The sequence below is a fragment of the Callorhinus ursinus genome, unplaced genomic scaffold (genome assembly GCF_003265705.2).
Source record: "Callorhinus ursinus isolate GAN/ISIS: 27379988/994484 unplaced genomic scaffold, GSC_fseal_2.0 scaffold20, whole genome shotgun sequence".
Lineage (NCBI taxonomy): Eukaryota > Metazoa > Chordata > Mammalia > Carnivora > Otariidae > Callorhinus > Callorhinus ursinus.
In genome coordinates, this window is record NW_027397082.1 from 19605306 (window position 1) to 19624811 (window position 19506).

General features: G+C 40.1%; 1 protein-coding gene and 1 non-coding gene across 3 annotated transcripts in view; both read right to left on the reverse strand.

Annotated features, from left to right (window-relative positions):
- The window catches only part of HIF1AN (hypoxia inducible factor 1 subunit alpha inhibitor), an 80373-nt gene that overhangs the window by 17697 nt on the left and 43170 nt on the right, over nucleotides 1-19506 (reverse strand). The gene's annotated exons all lie outside the window — the stretch shown is intronic.
- LOC112830994 (U6 spliceosomal RNA) lies at nucleotides 9674-9780 on the reverse strand. Its single transcript, XR_003210044.1, has one exon. It is a non-coding gene; the product is annotated as a U6 spliceosomal RNA (small nuclear RNA).

Below are 19506 nucleotides of genomic sequence, written 5' to 3' on the forward strand. Positions count from 1 at the left end.
TCACATGACTAGGTATCCTTCTGGTCTAGAAGGGACCCCACTCCATACAAACAGATACAACCATGGTTTCCTGGAAAACTGCCTGCAAGATCAGATATATCAATGGTCTCTAAGAATACCACCCACAGGAACAGGTAAACCCACGGTACATGTAGAATACAAGATCATGTACACCAAAAGTCTACAAAGAATACCACTCCACAGGATCAAGTTTAGCCAATGTCTTCAGAGAACCCCACCATTTGGATGCAGCTCCACATTGCACAATGGCTCATTATGGTTTCTTTCCCTGATTCCCTGCTTAGTTCTTTCAACACATTTTTAATCCTGGAGTAGTTTACTCGTTGCTTGGCTCAGTGCTATTAAATGGGACACTTTGGTATATCTACTGCTTCTGGTGTAGTGGAAGGCTGTGCTGCCTGCTGAACAGGGAAAAGCCAGGTCAGAGCTTTCCAGTGACTGCTCCTAGGATGAGAAAATGTAGTCCTACTCAGTGGATGACAGGCAGACTCAGCCCCTGTTCTGGAGTGGACTGACCTGCTGCCACCTTGGAGCCCTTATTTGGAGCCCTTAGCCCTTCAATTCAAACCTTCTGAATTGGCAGTTATATGAATTGCTAGAAGAAGACCCTTCCTACTGAAGTGGGGATCGCTTCTTTAAGTCATGTTTATAAGGCTACCAAAAAAAAAAAAAAAGGCTGAAAATGGCAGAAAGAAGTCCGAGCTAGCTTAAGCACAAAGGGATGTTTACTGAAGATATTCAGGAGTATCATCATATCTAGGCTTGGGAAAGGCAGAAGACAAAGCAGCTCTGTGTCCCTAGAAGCTGAAGCCCATGGGCCTTCTCCTTCCGGGTGCCATCATGTGACTCTGCTTGTAAGCATCTTAGTCTCTGGCCCCAACAGTTCAAATTCCCAACTCCCAAGAGTAGGAATCTGATTGGCTTCTTTTGTGTGAGGTATCTGACCTTACCTCAGTCAACTGTGGCCAAAATGCTTCCTAGGAATCTACCCGTGTAGATGGAGAGAGTTGTTCCCAAAGATGCTGGGCAGACCCTCAAGAGGTACATGTCACAGAAATAAACTCACAAACTCTCCAGAGGATAGGCAAATAAAAACTCTTGAGAACAACTCCATCATAAAGCCTTGGCTTTAGGCTGTGCTGACCAGAGTTTAAGATGAAGCCAAAAAAGCCACATTGCCAAGTCCCATGGACCAACCACACTGTAATAGGTCTGGAGGGACACAGTATACAAGGGGAGGTATACCCAGAAGGTGTGGTTCTAAGTATCTGTAGATGTCTGGTCACCTTGAGGCTGGAACACAACATTCTGATCCAGTTTCACAAATAGGGACAGGACTCCATGTCTCCAGATTGTAAGCCTCATCCAGCTTCCTGTCATCTGATCCACTAAAGGATATATACCAAACCCTCCAATTGGCCTCAAATCCTAGAGCCCCTTGGGTCCCTCCCACTCACAGAGTGAGTTTGAGAGAAATCCCAAGGGCGTATCAGTGGTATTTGCTATTTTTGAATCCTATGGAGGATTTAGTTCTTTTCCAGCCCAGTGTGGTTACCCCTTCCCGGTTTTGGGGAATTCTGGTTAATGGTTTCCTCTCACCCCCGAAACTTGCAAAATCCAAATACTAAAAGTTTACAATAAACAAGTACCTAAGTCATGGAACAGTTATAAGCTGTACCTGAGAAAAACAGCATGTTCTTTCCTAGCAGTGCACTGTGTTGTACTGTCCCCAGCCCAGGCAGGTGCAAGACAAAGCAATGCAGTCAAGACTAGGGAGCTGTCCCTCAGCTCCTCATGACAGGGGAGCCTCTCTAGGCTGGACTCAAGATGCTCAGGCAGGACCGCCCCACCCGGCTGATAAGCAAATCTCCTTGTTGGATTTTTCCTTTTATCAACAAATAATATCTCATTTTATCCTTATTAGTGCTTTTGCTCTTAAATTCTTGTTTGATATCAGTATTGCTAGCTTACCTTCCTTTTGGTTAATATTTGCCTAGCATATCTTGTTTTATATCTTTATTTTCAGTTTTTCTGTGACCTTATTTTAGGCAAGTCTTTTGTGAACAGCCTATGCCTGGATTTTTTAAAACTCCAAACTGAAAGTCTCTTTTAATGGGAAAATGTGATATGTCTACCTTTATTGTGATTAATGCATTTGGACTTACTTCTATCATCTCTGTGTTTTGTTTTGATGCTTTTTCTTTGCTTTCCCTCTTCCATACCTTCTACAATATTGATGAGTTTTCTTTATTCTGTTTTTCTTTAAATTTTCTTTTTTACTGGTTTGGAAGTTAAGCATTCTATTTCTAGCCAAACAGGGTTACTCTTAATTTTTTAAACATGCCTATGTTGGGCGCCTGGGTGGCTCAGTTGGTTAAGCGACTGCCTTCAGCTCAGGTCATGATCCTGGATGGAGTCCCTGGATCGAGTCCTGCATCGGGCTCCCTGCTCGGCAGGGAGTCTGCTTCTCCCTCTGACCCGCCCCCCATCTCATGTGCTTTCTCTCTCATTCTCTCTCTCTAATAAATAAATAAAATCTTTAAAAAAAATAAAAAAATAAAATAAACATGCCTATGTTACTTAAAGACTAATGTTAATGTGTATTTCTGTTCCCCTGTTAAACAATAGAAGGATCTTAGAATGTAAACCAAGCTCTTCCATTTTTCATGTAATTTACTGATTAGTATTTTAGTTCCACCATATTTTTTACTCTTTCAAAAAATTATTATTAATAATTATTATTGTTTAGATTTACTTACATATTTACCAATTTCATTGCTTGCCATGGCTTCTGTTAGCCCAATTCTTCCTTTTGGGTTCAACTTCTTCTCACCAAAGTCTTTTAGAAATTCTTTTAGCAAGGATCTATGAATAGTAAACTCTTTCATTTGTATCTGAAATTGTCTTTATTTCAGATTTATCTCTGTGTTGAATGATAATTATCTGGGGTATAGTTTTCTAGGTTGACAGTTATTTCCTTCAGCATTTTGAGGCTGTAATTATTTCTCTTCTGGTTCCTATTGCTCCTAACGAGAAGCCTGCTGCCTGTCTGATTGTCATTATGCTGGTTGCTTTTAAGATTTTTATCTTTGATGTTCTGCAGAATCACTAATGTTTTTAGATATATATCTATTTTCATTTATTCTGCTTGGAAATCCAGTTGTGTTCCTTCTTATTGACAGCTAATTTTTTTTTTTTTTTGCATTCAATACTGGTCAATTTGCCACCATTGAATCTTTATGTATTGCTACTCTCCCTTTTCTCTCTGTTCTCTTCTTCTGGAATTTCTAATATCTCTATTGGACCTTCTCATTTATTTCTCACGTTTCTAAGCTTCTTCTTCATATTTTCCATGACTTTAACTCTGTGAGGGGCATTTTGGGTACTTTCCAATTTGCCTTCCAATTCACTAATTCTCTCTTTAGCAGTGTTATCAACTCCTTAACCACTCCACTGAGTTGTTTTTATTTCAGTATTTTATTTCTAGAAATTTTATTTGGTTCTTTTAAATTCTACTTTTCTTTTCCATTATGCCTTATTCTTGCCTTTTGGATTTTATTCTTTCCTTTTTAGGGGGAATATTTTAAATATATTTATTTAAAGTATTTTCCATATTGTTTTATTACCTATATAGTTATTTTAATTCTCCAATGTATTGTCTTTGCTGATTCTCATTTTTTTTTTTAAGATTTTATTTACTGGGGCGCCTGGGTGGCTTAGTTGTTAAGCATCTGCCTTCGGCTCAGGTCATGATCCTGGGGTCCTGGGACTGAGCCCCGCATCAGGCTCCCTGCTCAGCAGGAAGCCTGCTTCTCCCTCTCCCACTCCCCCTACTTGTGTTCCCTCTCTCGCTGTGTCTCTCTCTGTCAAATAAATAAATAAAGATTTTATTTATTTATTTGACAGAGAGAGCTCAAGAGCACAAGCAGGGGGAGCAGCAGAGGGAGAGGGAGAATCAGGCTCCCTGTTGGGCAGGAAGCCCAATGCAGGGCTCGATCCCAGGATCCTGAGATCATGACCTGAGCTGAAGGCAGATGCTTAACTGACTGAGCCACCCAGGCACCCCTGTAGTGGTTCATTTCTTCTTGTGGTTCAAAGTTCTTTATTGTGAACTCATCTCCCACAGAACTTGGTTTCTGTAAGAGACTTAAATGCCCTTGGCCATGGAGGAAGCATCATGTCAGGCAGTTTTGCCTCTGCTGGGACTCTATGGGTCTCATTATTTCTGGACCATTTTATTTGTTATTTTCTTGAATTGAGTTTCCTACACCTTGTGAATAGTGCAAATTTACACTGCACATCTATGTTCAGCACAGGCTTGGGTTTCTAATTTCTCACAGAATAATCTTTATTCCATCCTCAGCCACAGAAAGATGACAAGCTTTTCTACTGAGTCCTCATCCTGAGTGGAGTTTTCCCATTCCTGTTTCATGGATAAGTAATACCTCATGGCTCCTAAGTTTATGAAGGAAGCTCAGCTCCAGTGCCCCAAAATACAGTGGCCTGGGGCTCACTCTTTTATCCTCATCACTGTTAAACTCTATCTCTTATGACATAGTACTGGATCCAAGGCCTCTGTGAGCTCCCAATGGCCACTTTGGTTCTGAGTTTTCTTTTCATTCCTGGCACTTAGAAACTTCCATTTACTGCTTTAAAATGTGGTTATATACTTTTTAATTGTTATATTTTATATGTTTTTAAATTTATCATAAACAATTATAAAGTTTCTATTTCTAGTGAGAGACATCTTCCTACATCAACTCAGTCTGATATGTTGGCCTGAAATCTCCTCATATTCTTGTGTTTATGATCCAGTCCATCTTTTCCACTAGGTTATGAAGACTTTTAAGTAGAGAGAGTATTTATTATTTATATTTTTATCCCACTCAAGTACCTAGCCCAGTTCTCTGCACTGAGTAGGTCCTTAGTAAGTGTTGTTATTTTTCTTATTATTTTTACTGTCTCTAATCTCAATGTCCAGAAGTGACAGAAAGCCAGATTCTGGATCTGCTATGAGCATTTAAAGTATACAGTCAGTCTGTTCAGCCTTTGGCATTGCTCATCTGAATTTCATTATTCATGGATAACATCTTCCTCAATCACTTTCAAGGACAAGTCATCATCTATAAGACCAATATTTCTCAAAGTGCAGGTTGCAATCCATTAGCGGGGTCATGAAATCAATTTAATGAAATAGAATAAAAGAGAAAGTAAAATACCAAGGTGCATCACATATGTAAGTATAGATACTGCTTACTAAAATTTTGTTTCAGAGGTGTATATGTGTGTGTGTGGGAGAGAGAGAGAGAGAGAGAGAGAGAGAGAGAGAGAGCGAGCGCACCAGCATGCTGGGTCACCATGCAAAATATATTTCAGGTTGTGAGTCAGGGTAAAATGTTTGAGAGTCACTGATTAGACTTCTCTGAGACCCTGCTCAACCTTTCACCCATTTCTGGCAGGCCCATCTTCAAGAGCAAAGATTAACTGCAAAGCTAGGAAAACTCAAGGCCTATCTTTTTCCATATAAAGTTCTCAGAGTACAACAGCATACCCCAGGGGGGAGGGCAGGTCCCACAAATGTCTATGCTGCCCTGAATTAAAAGCCCCACAAACAGTCAAGGATACCCAGTGAATCACAGATATTCCCCACACTCCAGGCCTTTGTACTTCACCTTAATATCCCTGCCAACTCTCTGGGAAGGCCTTTCAGCTAATGTTTAGCAGAACTCTGAGACCCTTAAGTGCTGTTTTTCCAGGGTTCTGACCCCTAGACAGCTCCTTGAATGTGGTTCTCAAGCCATCACTAAATATCCACCTGGGAGATTACTCCACTGCACTTAGCTCCCAGGGAAATTACCTGCAGAATTCTCCTACACAGTATAGAAGGTAGAAGTGCTAGCTGTAAAGACTTCACTTTGAGCATCAACATTGTTATTCAAAAGGGCCCCAGAACTTCTTCCTCCTCTGTACCATCTTGAATGTCTGCAAATCACACAAGAATTCAACCCATTTCATATACAATGAACCCTGGTATGAAGGGATTTTAACTTCATTTAAGTTCCACATTCAGTATATCCCAAGGTTCCAAAATAAAGAGTCAAACTGATATCTGTTGAGCTCCTGTCAGACATTTTCACCTTTTGCATTATCTCATTTAATCTTTATGGCAACTATGAGGTCAGTATGATTACCCCGAGTTTACAACTAAGGAGTGTGAGGGTCAGAGAGGTTAATGAACTTACTAGAGGATAGCTAGCTAGTAAGTGGTTGCTGAGCTGGAATTTGAACTTCAGTTTGGCAGACACTTGGCCTGAGCACTTAACCACTATTCCCACTATATAGCCCTGTAAAAGACCTCCCTGCCAGTGAGGTAGATTTCAAGATAGACTCACGCAGAGCCAGTGCTTTCTCTGCATGTCCAGCCTAAGAAGTAAAATGACCAGGATATGGATGTCTTCTCCCAGACTGGGTCACTGGACACATTGCTTACATCTCTGGGCCTCATATTCCCATACATACTAGTATTTGAACTATTTCCTTCAGAGGGCTGCTGCAAGGAAGACATAAGATAATGACATGAAAGTATTTTGTAAAGCATAATGTGCTATGCCAATGAAATAATCTAAAAAGCCATACAATAAATAGCTGAATGTGTCTGCATTTTCCCTGTTGGATTGGGAGCCCTTTCATTGGCTCCCACTGCTCTCAGAATAAAACTCAAAATGCCCATTTGACCAGCAAGGCCTGCATGATATGGGCCTTTGTTCATCCCCTTTCTCAAAGTGTTCCAAATTTACTGACCTCTGTGTTCCTATCTCAGGGCCTTTAAACATGCTGTTTTCTCTGCCTGATACATTTCCCACCTCTACCCACAACCTCTACTCTCCACCCTCATGTTGCCTGACTAAATAGTAGATTAATTTCCTTGGGGCAGCTTTACATGACTAGGAAAGGTCACTCTATTACACACTCTCATAGCATACCCTGTGCCTTTCTTCCATAGCACTTTGGAACATATTTATTTTGTGTGCATAGTGAGGATGGCTGTTAGTGGTTTAATATGTGTCTTCCCCACTGGAAGGGAAGCTTGATGACAGCAAGGACCATATACATTTTGCAAGTCCTATATCCCCAGCACCTGGCAGAGCACTTCACTTGGCACAAAGTAAGGACCCACAGATATTCGAACACATTTTAAACATCAATAAATCTGAGCAGAGACTGCTTTACTCTTACTTTATCACCTATTAGAAGTGCCATAGAAATCTGTTATGCTTCATCCTCTTTAATGATTTTTTTTTAAGATTTTATTTATTTGAGAGAGAGCGAGAGAGAGCACAAGCAGGGGGAAGGGCAGAGGGAGAAGCAGGCTCTCCGCCGAGCAAGGAGCCCGATATGGGACTCGATCCCAGGACCCTGGGATCACGACCTGAGCCGAAGGCAGACGCTCAACCAACTGAGCCACCCAGGCGTCCTGCTTCATCCTCTTTAGACTGGCATTTCTGAGCATGAGGCCATAGGATAGAAATAGGTGTTATATAAAAGAAAGAGTTTTAAGGTTAAATAATTTGAGAAACAGAAGGTTAAACGCATGTAAACCGGATTTAAACTTTTTTTAACCTCAAGACTTTTTTTTTTTTTTTTTTTTAAGTAGGCTCCACGCCGGGCTGCATGACAGGGCCCTTGAACTAACAACCCTGAGATCAAGACCTGAGCTGAGATCGAGAGTCAGATGCTTAAGCACCTGAGCCACTCAGGTGCCCCTAACCACAAGACTTCTTAGAGCCATGCTTGGGTTCTTGAGAACTGTCAGTGCAAAGCATAGTCCCCACCCAACCATAATGCACATACAGTGAGAAGGAGAAATAAACCTTCCTTATCTTAAATTGCTGATGGGGGTTGTTACAGCTACAAACCTAGTCTACCTTGACTGATAATACATTGCCCATATACAGTATTTTTGATATTGGAAAATCTATAGATAGGAGGTCAGAAGGTTTCTGGAAACCTGGATGGGTGCATCAAGGAGGTGGGTGACTGGGTGACCTCATTCACTAGAGTCATTCTGCCCCCACACATGACCAGGGAGACAAAACTATCCTTATACAGCAGATGAAAGTTGATGGGTAGTAGGTCAGGCTTTCAAACCAGAAGGGGTTTAATCATCGATTGATTAAAAAGCTAAATAAACAGGGGCGCCCGGGTGGCTCAGTCATTAAGCGTCTGCCTTCGGCTCCGGTCATGATCCCAGGTTCCTGGGATCGAGCCCCTCATCAGGCTCCCCGCTCCGTGGGAAGCTTACTTCTCCCTCTCCCACTCTCCTTGCTTGTGTTCCTTCTCTTGCTGTCTCTCTGTCAAATAAATAAATGAATAAAATCTTTTTTTAAAAAAGCTCTAAATAAACAACATTCGCTGAGCACCTACCACATGACAAACACTGTTAGGTGCTGGGACACACTGGTGAACAAGATACAGGTTCTCAGGGCTCAGAGACCAGTGTGGGAGACATATAAGTAATGAGTCCATTTCAGTATAGTGTTTTAAGAGCTAAAAAGGCACCCAGCACAGATGTGGAATGAGAGGAGCTTCTTAGAGGAGGTGACATCGAAGCTGTGATCCAGAGGATAACTAAAAAGTAGCCAAGTAAGGAAGGATAGAAGGGCATTCCAAGCAGAAAGAACAATTTGCAGGAGGTGAGGAATCTGCTCCAGGCCATTGGAGGGATCCAGCAGGAGACAGTGAAGTGCCAGGGAATATAATGCTTTCTCCAAGGCACAAGGCAAAGGAGAGATTAGACCCAAGTATCAGCTGGGAACTGAGTGAACCTAAATCTCAGCCAGTAGGTGTGCTTCAGGTAACAGGATTTAACAGGGCAGGGAAAAATGGGCCTGAGAGTGGGAGCAGGGCCTCCTCTTCTAAGGATAAGAGTCATCCAGGAAGCAGGAGATGTGGGGATGGATAGGGGCAAGGAGGGAGGAGGGATTGAAAAACATAGGAGGAGCCAGACCTTGACTGTTGTTCCTCACCAGGAGACCAGGATGCCTGGGCTTAGGTAGCTCTCATGTGCAGAGGTATGCACCTGGTTAGAGGACAGATGCTCAGAGAAGGCAGCTAAGAAGAGGTCTGGAGGGAAGCCTGGGTGGCTCAGTCAGTTAAACGTCTGCCTTCAGCTCAGCTCATGATCCCAGGATTGAGTCCCGCATCAGGCCCCTCACTCAGCAGGGAGTCTGCTTCTCCCTCTGACACTCACCTCTCTGGTGCTTTCTCTCTCCCTCTCAAATAAACTAATAAATCTTAAAAAAAAAAAAAAAAAAGAAGGAAGGCAGGGGAAGAACTGAGCCCCCCACCCCCACCCAGGTCCAGCCATGGCGCCAGCCTGAATCCATTATGCTTGATCCACCCAGGGCTGAGATGAGAAATTGAAATGGGGAGGTGTTTGGCCCATGAGCCTTGGTAGCCAAGCTGCTCTGTGATTGAGCTGCTAGTATGTCTGGGGTCGTGGGTCCAGGCATTGAGAGTGTAGCTTTGCTGTTTTCGTTTCATTTTGTAATTAAGTTTAAAGATTCCAGCCTGAAAAGATTCAACTGAAAGAAAAGAAGGCAGGATTGAACTAAAGAAAGGGAGGCCAACGTGTTTTTTTGTTTGTTTGTTTGTTTTTATGGCACGCTTCTTGAATTTGCGTGTCATCCTTGTGCAGGGACCATGCTAATCTTCTCTGTATGGTTCCAATTTTAGTATATGTGCTGCTGAAGCGAGCACAGGGAGGCCAGTGTTGATGCCAGTCAGAAGTCTGGAATAGATACAGGAGACAGGACTGATACATCCCAGCACCAGGTCTAGGCTTCCTCCATCACTCTCTGTGGGCCTCCTCCCCACTCCCAACCTCTCTAAGAACATCCAACCCTCTCCTTAGGGACCCCTCTCACCTCAGGAAACTGCCAAGAATGAACCAGTTGCTCTTCAAGGGACACTTTCCCAGCTGTAGGAAAATGTCTCCCAACTCCTAGCCTCTTCCTGTCCTCTGCATACTTGCCTGCAGTCCTTCATTTATCCACAAGACAAATAATAGAAATAACATAGTATAGCACATAAAAGCACGGATTTTAGAGTTGAACAGAAACTCAGCTCTACCACCTAACAGCTAGAAGAACTTGGGAGAGTTACTGAACTGTGTTGAGCTTCAGTTTCCTTATCTATAAAATGGGAATGATAATACTTGCTTCAGGTAGTGATTAATTTAGATATGTATAGAAGCATTTGATGTGATGCCTGGCACTTATTAAGCACTCAGTAAGTTATTATTACTGATACTATTAAAATAGAACTTTAAACAACCTGTACTTACCTGGCTCACTGGCTTAAGTGACACCATCAATTCTTTTGTATAACATACTGACTTACACTCATGGCTCATCAAACCTTCATGGCTAGGATGCCATGCACTTGCGCTCCCCCATTTGGTTGAATTGCATGCTTACCAAGAGTCATTTGTTTTTAACTCAGCCTGTTTATGCCAGCTGTGCATATTATTCTTATTATATAATTTAACTAAATGTTATATAAACCAGTGAAATATGAGTACTAAACTAATGTTGCTGTTTGGAAAGACTGTAACAGCAAGTTGCTTAAAAATTTTATGAAATTATGTATTAGTGAGACAACTGAAAAAGAAGGGGAAAAATCATAAAAAAAATCTAGGATTCTGCATTCAGATAGTTTCTCAAATACTTTTCAGTTTCCAATCCATGTTAAAGAAATCAAAACTGAAAATGGCAATCAATGTATTCTGGGTATAGCTCAATCAAGAAAGATGTTGGTGAAATGCCAATCAGTATATCCATACACAAAGAAAGGTCTTGGCCCTACATCTAAAAATGAGAGTATATAGTCTTTTATTTGTTTTAACCTAAAAATATAACATTTAAGGTATGGAGAGGCAAGGTGAGACATGATCCGAAACCTCAAGAAATGTATGGTTTAGAGAGGGAGACAGAAAAGTAAGTTGTTGATCATAGTAGATTATAATGAAGGGTAATAGAACAGAGGGAAGGTGATGCCTAATTTGGGCAACAGTGCAGAGGATTCCTGGAGGAGGTGGCTTCTGAGTTTGCTCTGTGCTCCCTCACATCTGTCCCTCAACTCCTTTAAAATCTTTCTGCAATATAAACCTGGGACTTGCCCTCCAGCTTTGCCCAAAGGTTCCCTTATTTTCAGATCCCAGTATCGACAAAATCCCAAAGAATGTTAGAAGGAACATGGCTGCCCTGACAATAAGAACCCCATGGATCATAGAATGTGTTAGGGACTCATTATTTATTTATTTATTTATTTATTTATTTATTTATTTATTTAAGATTTCACTTATTTATTTGTCAGAGAGAGAGCGAGCGAGAGCACAAGCAGGGTGAGCACAGGCAGAGGGAGAAGCAGGCTCCCTGCTGCCTGGGATCACAACCTGAGCCGAAGGCAGATGCCCAACCAACTGAGCCAACCAGATGTCCCATACATGCATTTCTTTTAGACCTTCTGTGATTCTACATATATTTTCAGCTGTGCTCTATCTCCCAGGATGAGGTCTATGAAGAGCTTGTGCAAAGAAATGCTCATTTTCTTTGATCATTTAAAAAAATTAACCTTTATGAGATAATTCATGTGCAGTTGTAAGAAATAATAGAATACTCTACCTAGTTTTGGCCAATGATAATATCTTACAAAACTATAGCACAGTATCACAACCAGGATATTGACATTGATACAGGGAAGGTACAGGACGTCTCTATCACAAGGATCTCTTATGTTGCCCTTTTATAGCCACACCCACTTCCTTCCGGCCCTTACTCCTTCCCTAACCCCTGGCAACCACCAATTTTTTTCCCCAGTTAAATGATTTCATCATTTCAAGAATATTATACAAATGGAATCATACAGTATATAATCTTTGGGGATTGATTTTTTTTTTAAAAACCCAACATAATTCTCTGGAGAGTAATCCACGTTGTGATGTGTATCAGTAGCTCATTCCTTTTTATTGCTGAGTAGTATTCTGTAGTGTGAATGTACCACAACTTATTTCCCCATTTTCTAAATGTTTCATAATTTTATATTTTACATTTGAATCTGTAGTTCATTTTGAATTAATCTTTATATAAGGTGACATAGTTCAAGGTTTTTTTTCTTTTTTAACCTAATGGACACCCACTTGCTCTAGCACCATTTGTTTTGAAAAGACTATCTTTCCTCCATTGAATTGCTTTTGCACCATTGTCAAAACTCAGTTGGGCAAAAAGATAAAAAAAAAACAAACTCAGTTGGGCATATTTGTGTGGTCTACTTCTGGATTCTCTATTCTGTTCCATTTGTTTTAAAGATTTTTTTTTTTTTAATTTGAGAGAGAGAGAGATAGTGAGCGTGCATGTGCATAAGTTGGGGGAGGGGCAGAAGGAGAGAATCTTCAAGCAGACTCCCCAATGTGGGACTTGATCTCACAACACATGAGATTGTGACCTGAGCCAAAACCAAGAGTTGGACACTTAACCAACTGAGCCACCCGGGCAACCCTCTGTTTCATTGATCTATGTGTGTATATCTCTACCAATACCATATAGTTTGGATTATTGTAGCTATATATACATATATAATAAGATTTGAAATTGCATAGATGCATTCTTCCCACTTTATTCTTTTTCAGAATGTTTTAGATATTCTAGCTCTTCTGCCTTTCCATACTACTTTAGAATAATTTTGTCTATATTTACCAAAAAAACCATCCTGCTGGGATTTTCATAAGAACTGTGTTAAACCTGTATATCAGTTTGAAGAGAACTGACATCTTTACTACATAAAGTCTTCCAATTTGTGACTATGATTTGTCTCTCCATTAAAGAGATTTTAAAATTTCTTTCATCAGCACTTTGTAGTTTTCAGCATACCATTCCTGCCCATATTTTGTTAGATTTATACCTGAGTATTTCATTTTATTTTTGAGCAATTTTAAATGATATTTTATTTTTAATTTCAGGGGCCATATATGCATTGCTAATATATAGAAATACAACTGATTTTTGTATATTTATTTTTATCCTTCAACTTTGCTAATTTCATGCATTAGTACTAAAAGGTTTTGTTTTTTTTTTAAGATTCCTTGGGATTTCCTAAGTAGACAGTAATGTCTTCTTTTCCAATATGTATAGTTTTTATTTCCTTTTCTTGCCTTATTGCCCTGGCTAGAATCTCAAGCTCTACGTTGAATTGGAGTGGTGAGAGGGAACATCCTTGTCTTTTTCCTGGTCTTAGGGGGAAAACATTCAGTCTTTCACCACTAAGTGTAATGTTACCTCTAGGATTTTTATGGATGCTCTTTATCAAATTGAGGAAGTTCCCCCTATATTCCTATTTTTCAGAGTTTTTGTTTTTGTTGTTCCCCTCCTTCCTTCCTCCTATTTTTCAGAGTTTTTATCATGAACTGGGTGTTGAATCCTGTCAAATGCTTTTTCTGCATCAACTAATACATTCATGCGATTGTTCTTTAGCTTGTGCATAAGGTAGAATGCATTGATTTTTAAATATTGAACAAGCCTTTCATGACTGGAATAAACTCCAGTTGGTCAGGATGTATAATTCTTTTTACATATTGCTGGATTTCTGGTTTGCTAGTATATATTTAGAGAGGGAAAGAGAGTGGGGGGAGGGGCAGAGGGAGAGGGAGAGGGAGAATCTTAAGCAGGCTCCATGCCCAGTGTGGAGCCCGACACAGGGCTGGATCTCACGACCCTGAGGTTATGACCTGAGCCAAAATCAAGAGTCGGACACTTAACCAACTGAGCCACCCAGGTGCTCCTGCCTGGTTTGCTAGTATTTTGCTGAGGATTTTTGCACCTATATTCATGAAGAATATTGCTGTGCAGTTTTCTCTCTCTCTTTGGTACTGTCTTTGTCTGATGATAGCCAGCTAATATTAACTTCATAAAATTAATTAGGAAGTGTTACCTCCTCTTCTATTTTCTGGAAGAGATTATGTAGCTCTGTTGTTCTTTTTTCTTTAAATATTTGGTAGAATTAGAATTCTCCAGTAAAATTGTCTGGGCCTGGAGATTTCCTTTATGAGAATTTAAAAATGATTAATTCAACTTTCTTAATAGTTAGAAAATTATTAAAATGATCTATTTCACATTGGGTGAGTTGTGGTAGTTTGTGTTTTTCAGCGTGTGTAGAGTTGTTCGTACTCTTCCCTTATCCAGTTGATGTTTGCAGGGTCTGTAGCAGTATTTCCTGTTTCGCTCCTGAAACTGATAATTTGTGTCTTCTCTCTTTTCTGTCAGTCTTGCTAAAGCCTTATCAATTGTATTTTTTTATTTTTTAAATTAAGTAGTCTCCATGCCCAGTGTGGGGCTTGAACTCACAACCCTGAGATCAAAAGACACATGCTCTACCAACTGAGCCAGCCAGGAGCCCAAGACTTTGCCTCTTTTCTTTCTTTCTTTTTTTTTTTTTTTAAGATTTATTTATTTATTTGGAGGGGAGGGGCAGAGGGAGAAGGAGAGAGAATCTCAAGCAGACTCCACACTGAGTGCAGAGCCTGACATGGGGCTCAATCTCATGACGATGAGATCATGACCTGATCTGAAATCAAGAGTCAGGCACTTAACTGACTGGGCCACCCAGGTGCCCTGACTTTTCTGCTTTTCTAATGCCTGACTTTAGTATATATATATATATTTCCTATCAGCACTGCTTTAACTGTGGCCCACAAATTTTGATATGTTGTATTTTCATTTTCATTGAGTTCAATGAATTTTTTAAAATTTCCCTTGAGACTTCCGCTTTGATTCATGGATTATTTACAAGTGTGTTGTTTTGTTTCCAAGCACCTGAAGAGTTTCTTGTTATCTTTACGTTATAAATTCTTTAAAAAAATTTGTAGTCAATGAACACACCATGTATGATTTTAATTCTTTTAAATTTGTTGAAGCTTGTTTTATGGCCCAGGAAATGGTCTACATTGGTGATTGTCCCATATACACTTGAAAATAATATGCATTCTACTGTTGTTGGAGTGTTCTGTAAATGTCAATCAGATCCTGTTGGTTGATGGTGGTTTTGAGTTCTATCCAGTTGTCCTGTCAGTTATTGAGAGAGGGTTTTGAAGTTTTCAACTATAATTGTGTATTTGTCTGTTTCTCCTTTCAGTTCTATCAGGTTTTGTTTCACATATTTTGCAGTTCTGTTGCTTGATCCTACACAATTAGAATTGTATATCTTCTTGATGAGTTGACCTATTAATCATTATATCATATCCCTCTCTGTCTCTGGTAATTTTATTTACTCTGAAGTCTACTTTATCTGATACTAATATGGTATATGGACTGATATACATATGGACTTCTGCTTTGTTTTGTTAATATTTTCATGATATATCTTTTTTCATCCTTTTGCTTTCCCTCTCTCTCCATCTCTCTCTCCCTACACACACACACACACACACACACACACACACACAGTTAGGTCATGATTTTTACTCATTAATTTGTGTATTTATGCCATTTACATTTAATATAATTATTGATCTATTAGAGCCTAAGTCTGACCTTTTACGTTTTCTCTTTGTTCCCTACTTCATTTCCATTTCTTTTTCCTTTTTGTGGGTTACTGAAACATTTTTTAGAATTCTGCTTTTATTTCTCTATGGTGTTTTTGAGTTTATCTCTTCTTTTAAAATGGTTTCTTTAGGCATTACATTATATATGCAAAACTTACCACAGTCTACTAGTGTCATCATTTTACTAGTTCGGGTGAAGTGTAAACATTTTACCTCATTTTACATCCCTTTACCTTTCCCCATTTTTAATATCTAAAGTATTTCCTTTATATGCATCAGTGTTGTAATTTTTGTTTCAACAAATATAATTTAGAAAACTCAAGAGGAATTACCACGTTTTTTCTTCCTTTTTGGTGTTTCAAGGTATCTTCTTTTATCAATTCCTTTGTGTTTGGAGAATTTTCTTTAGCCATTCTTTTAGAGTAGGTCTGCTAGTGACACATTCTCTTAGTTTTCCTTTATCTGAGAATGTCTTGATTTTCCTTTCATTTCTGAAGGATATTTTCACTAGATATTCTGGGTTGACAGTTTTCTTTTAGCTCTCAAAAAAGTTGTGCCACTTCTTTCTTGTCTTTATGGTTTTTGATGAAAAATCCACTGTATTTGAATTGAGTTCCCTTCTAGGTAAGTTGTCATTTCTCATTACTTTCAAGGGTTTTCTTTGTCTTCAGTGTTTAGAATTTTGACTTCTTTAGGTTTATCCTGGTGTGGACTTCTTTAGGTTTATCCTGTTTGGAATTCACTCAACTGCTTGAATCTGTAGGTTTACATATTTCGCCAAATTCAGGGGAGTTTCTGCCATTTTTGAATACTTGATCAGCCCTACTCTCTATTCTCCCTCTGGAACTCCCATTATAAAAATGTTAGATCTTTCGTTATAGTCCTGTAGTCTATTTTCAGTATTTTCCCCCCTCTTTGTTGTTCAGATTGGGCAATTTCTACTGTTTTATCTTCTAGTTTACTGATTCTTTTCTCTGTTCTCTCCATTCTGCTTTCAAGCCCATCCACTGAGGTCTTTAGTTCTGTTATGGTATTTTTGAATTCTAAAATTTCCATTTGGTTCTTTGTATTTCTTTCTTTTTTTTTAAGATTTTTTTTTTTTTTTTTGACAAAGAGAGACACAGCGAGAGAGGGAACACAAGCAGGGGGAGTGGGAGAGGGAGAAGCAGGCTTCCCGCGGAGCAGGGAGCCTGATGCGGGGCTCGATCCCAGGATCCTGGGATCGTGACCTGAGCTGAAGGCAGATGCTTAACGACTGAGCCACCCAGGCGCCCCTATATTTCTATTTCTTTGCTAAGACTTTCTATATCTTTGCTGAGACTTATTTTTTTCATTTGTTTCAAGCGTGTTCATAATTGTTCATTAAAATATTTTTTGTGATGGTTACTTTAAAATCTTTGTTAGATAATTCTAACATTTTGACAACTCAGTGTTGGCATCTATTTCTCTTTTTTTTTTTTCATTCAGTTTGAGATCTTTCTGGTTCTTGGTATGATAAGTGACTTTTAATCGAAACTTGGAATTTGGGGTATTATAAGACTCTTGACTTTTTTCAACCTTCTGTTTTAGCTGGCTTCCTCTGACACCCCTCTAGTGGAGGAATGGGAAGAGAATTTGTTACTGCAAGGTGGGGTAGAAGTCCAGGTTCCCCACTTGGCCTCTCTCCTTATTACTGCTGGGTGGAGGTGAAAGTTCCAGCTCTCCAGTAGGCCTTCTCTGATAACTCCCTGGGTGAGAGGGGTTAGGAGAGCTTTGTTACTGCTACCCCCACATAGCTTTCATTGACATCATGGAAGGAATGAAAGTCCTTAAGTCCTTAAACTGTACTAGGCCTCCTCTAATACCACCCCAATGTGGAGGAGAAGGGTCACCTCATAACTGCTGGGTGGAGGTCCAAGTCCAAGGTCCCCATGTGGTCTTCACTGACACTGTGGGGTGCTATAGGGAGCTTGTTACCTCTGGCAAGTACAAGTGTCCAGACTCCCTACTTAGCCTTCTCTGACACCATCTGCAAGTGATTGGGATGCCTCATTAAAGCCTACTGAGAATAGAAGTCTAGTCTTAGCCTTCACCCTTGCTGGCATGGGTGGGAGTGGGGCCACAGATTTTTCTGTGGAATTTGGCTGAAGTAGATTAGTTATTGTCTAAAAGCTTTCTTTCTAGGTTGTCCCTTTCCTGCTTGCTTGACTAGAGAGAGCAGCTTTCATGGGGATTTTTTTTTTTTTTTTTGTCTGTACTTATTGGTGTTTCTGGGTTGCCAGCTTCTTCAGCTCCAGGTCTGAGAAAAATGAGGTGAGACAAAAGAAAACCCAGGGAAGTCAATATGTCATTCCTTGGATTCCAAGGTCCCTAGCTGATCTGCCTTCTTCTCTCCATATTTCAGTCTTCTTATGCTTGCTTTATGAATAATGTCCAGGAATTTAGTTGTACTTAATGGAAGGAATAGGGAAAGTATATCTATTCTACCTATCCTATACTGTCTTTCTAGGATAAAAACTTTTTTGATGATTTTGATACCAATCCATTTGCTGGGCCTTCAGGACATAGTAGGTACTGTTTAGGCACTTCAAGGTTAGCATAATATATAGATTATAGCTCCTGTAATGCCAGGACCTCACCGTTAGGTAGGACAGCCATCCATGTCTCCCTTATAGTCTGGCTCATTGTTAAGAGCATGGCTTAGAATCAGGACTGAGTCCCAATTCCAGCTCTGCCACTTCCAAACTCTGTGACCCTGGATAAGTGAGTTAACCTCTCTGATTCTCAGTCTCCTCACTTGGAAAACAGGGTAAGGATAGTACCAATATCATAGGCTGTTGATGGATTAAACAAAATAGTGCATGTAAATCCGTTTGCATGATGTCATCACATAGCAAGTGCTTAGTAAATATTAGTTGTTGCTCTTGTTGCTGCTGCTTCTGTTGTTGTTGTAAGGCAGGCTGGGCCAGGTATAATAATTCTCCCTTAGCCTTGTTCTCTCCAGTTAGAGCAGGTATTTTGGCTTACTCTGTGCCCACCGCCTCTTTCTTTCCTTCCTTCCTTTCAGATTTTATTTATTTATTTATTTGAGAGAGAGTGAATGAGAGAGCAGAGCCGGGGTAGGATAGAGGCAGGAGAGGAAGCAGACTCCCTTCTGAGGGGGTAGCCTGATGTGGGCCTTCATCCCAGGATCCTGGGATCAGGACCTGAGCCGAAGGCAGATGCTTAACTGACTGAGTGACCCAGGCACCTCTGCCTCTCTCTTCTTATCAACTGTGGGAATCTTCTTAGTCTCTTTGAAGGTGCTGAGATGGATGTTGCATGGGATGAATGGGAACAGATGTATACTATTTGTTTTTAATCATTCATTCCCTTATTTATTCATAAATTCCTCCAGCAAATCTTTGTTGGACAATGATCTGGTGCTTGGCAACATGAAGACAGCTTGCAATCTAGCAGGATAGGTATCTAAGTAATGATAATTTGAGGCAGACTATGTGCCAAGAAGAATATGATCAGAATACTCTGAGAGCTCAGAAGAGCAATAAATCACATTTGGATAGAAGAATCAGGGAGGAATTCATAAGATGGGCACATCTGAACTCGACTTCAATAGGTAAACATGAAGGAAGTGCAAGAGATGAGCAAAGAAAAAGAGAAAAGAAGGCACAACTGTAGAAAACAAAATAGTATGGTTTGGCTAGAACACAGTGTATTTGTGTGTGTGGGCGGGGTAGAGTGAGAGGTGACTGGACAGTATGTTGGGGCTGATATTTGGAGAGCTTTGAATATGAGATGTATCAGTCAGGGTTAGGGTTGACTGTAAGCACCCAAGTTACAGTAGCTTAAACACATAAGGGTTTATTCTTCTCTAAGTAAAATAACTTCAGAGTTTGGTGATCTGGGATTGG